Raw genomic sequence first — 3170 nt, forward strand, 5'->3', positions numbered from 1 at the left:
GGATGGGGGAATGTGATGGAGGAGGTAGAGGCGGCCTCCTCTACCTCCTCCACATTCTCGCCCTCCTCTCCTCCTCCACCACCTCCCCTCCTCCTCCATCACCTGGCCCTCCGCTACCTCCTCGATCACCTGGCCCCCCTCTACCTCCTCCTCCCCCTTCTTCTCCTCCACCTCCTCTCCTCCACCTCTTCGCTCCTCCACCACCTTCCCTCCTCCTCCTCTACCTCCTCTCCTTCTCCCCCTCCTCCTCCACCACCTTCTCCTCCTCATCCTCCTCCACCTTCTCCCCCTCCTCCTCCTCCACCTCCTCTCTTCCTCCTCCACCTTCTCCCCCTCCTCCTCCTGCTGGTACTATCTAATATGCCGGACCGTACCTCGCCTACTCCACTAACGAGTCTAGGGAGTCGCCTACGCCTACTCCCTAACCCGAACCATATCAGATAGTTACCAGGGTACGTTCCGGCAGTACCCTGGGGGACATAGACCCTATGAGTAAAAATGTCCTGGTGGTAATTGTCCGAGGGGTAATTGTCCGGGGGTAAATGTCCGGGGGGTAAATGTCCGGGGGTAATTGTTCGGGGGGTAAATGCTCAGGGGGTAAATGTCCGGGGGGTAATTGTCTGGGGGGTGAATGGCATGGGGGGTAATTGTGTGGGGGTAATTGTCCGGGAGGTGAATGGCATGGGGGTAATTGTCCGGGGGGTATTTGTCCTAGAACCATTATATACATATATTAGTGATGGGAATCAGTTGGAATTTCATCATCGATCATCGGTTGCACCCATTTTTTATAATACAATATACTAAAGCTTTGAAACAGTATTATACTCACTTATGTTTGGTGTAGGTTAGATTTATTGTCTCCAAGCTGCAAAGTAACCAAAAAAACCACACACAAATAAAATTAAGAGTAATTTCAGCAATGTTTGCCAATTTTATTGAGCCGAGCGCTTAGTCGTTTGCTGCACAACGACTGACTTTCGCTTATAATCGATCATTCGAACATCACTAATATATATATACCTGACTATTATTTAAAAATTACATAATAATGTGCAGTATTGTGACTTTGTGTATTGTATTTGGACATTGTAATATATGAAATATTTTGTTTTAAGGATCATGCTTACTCATGTTCGCCAAGAAAATGGAAAAGAAAGTTGTATGAAACGGAGGAGAAACTGGACACCATCACAAAGAAGCTAAAGAACACTGCCCGTCGAGAGAAGCGATGCAGAGAAACCTGTAGATATCAGTTGGCAGAACTGTATGAAAAAGACCTCATAAATATGGAGTTAAGATCAAAGCTGGAATCCTTTGGAGGGACCAAGCTTTCAAAAGTGAATCTAATCTTACTTTTAAACTAGACATATTCACAGACAAGCTAATCCTGTAGGTAGTGGTGGCCTATAACTATCTAGTAATGTGTTAGATGCATTGTTTCTAACAAGTGCATTTTTATTTCAGATATTCCTTGGAAATTATTTCAAAAACCATCTAAATAATACACACAAGATCAAAGAGATTTTGCCATGACGTTACACCTGCAATCTCCCAAGGCGTATGATTATTTGAGGAGTACACTGGATTTGCCGCTGCCACGCCCTAGAACTCTCAGAAAGTATGTAAAAAGTTAAACATTGTTTTTGGAATGCATTAGACAAAATGCATTGTATTTATAAGCATTGTAATTGGCTGCTATAGCATTTCAGTGTAGAATATATATATATATATATATATATATATATATATATATATATATATATATATATATATATATATTGTAAACATGTAGTTTACAAGAATTCTGTAGTCTTGCTATTCGTCTATAGATAGATAAATGCTGCTGACTCACCCCACAACTCTTGCAACCCTTTCCCTGTACTACTTTCCTGCACTTTAACCTACCAAATCTTTCTATGCAGTGTTCAAGGCCCTGGTGAGCTTATTGCTTGCCTGGTGAGACTGCATTGGATTTGACGTCTGTATTCCTGCTATGCGTGTATAGATGCACGGATATATGCCGACTTTAGAGATACTAGAGATTCATTTTTCAAGTTAAATCCTAATTTATTAATCTGTGATTGTCTGTCTGAGCCTTTATGTACTTTCATACACTAACATCTAGTTAGTTATTAAATGTCATTGTAAAGTAATGACCTTTACGACAATCAACACGTACACTACAAGTCCCATATGCAGTACTCCAATTATTTTACATACGGAAATGAGCGGGTCAGTTTTTGTTTTTAGTTACGCGACATTAACTTCACTCAACTTTGGCGAGCGGGCGATGTGCCAAGTTTCAATTATGATTGGTTTATAAGAGGGACACTAAATGATACGGATATTATATTTGATAATGATTATGCACGAATTGTTTTTGTGTTCCAGGTGGGTGGAATAATAATCCAATTGCGCTTCAACGAAAAAGTGTGATGAAGCACTTCATGGTCCGTTGTGGGGTGGAACCAGGCAGGTCTGGGAACGTGGTCCCCTTAGAAAATGTTTAAAGTTGTATATACGGTGGAACCCCGATTTTAGGCGGCCCGATTTAACGCGAATTCGGATATAAAGCGATGAGTCGTTGGACCCCCTGTTTTTGCTCTTATATAGCCACATATATCTAACCCCAATTTAGTGTGACCCCGCTTTTTTCGTGATGACATATTATGGAGCCCAACAATCGTAATATAACAAAGCTACACTGTACGTTTAAAGCTGTATATATGTTTAAAGTTGTATATATGTTTTAAATTCCTTTAGATTGTTCTGATAGCTTTATATTGAATGTTTTTAAAATGAGAGCAATGATGTAACTAAGTTGAATTTCCTGAAATGGACAAATAAATTTGGACACACACGTGCGCACAAGTGATATCAAGAGTAGATAATAACACATTATCTACTCTTGGTGATATATAGCGAAGAGTGGTAAACCCTTTTCTATTTCTTCGGGGACATTGTGCGCAATTCCACTACACTCAAAGTGATACAAATCACGCTATGTTATTAAGTTGTTTTCACGGCACAAGCTGTCTGCATAAATGGCTTCGAGTCAGTAGGTCATTCGACAACGCAGCAAGTGTGCGTAACGGTTCTTTGTGCTAGCACTTGCTAGCAGCGCGAGCTACGTGTAGACGTTTGTGGCAGCTCCAGCCTCGCTGGCT

Source organism: Priapulus caudatus, unplaced genomic scaffold (assembly GCF_000485595.1).
Source record: "Priapulus caudatus unplaced genomic scaffold, Priapulus_caudatus-5.0.1 Scaffold916, whole genome shotgun sequence".
NCBI classification, from domain to species: Eukaryota; Metazoa; Priapulida; class Priapulimorpha; order Priapulimorphida; family Priapulidae; genus Priapulus; species Priapulus caudatus.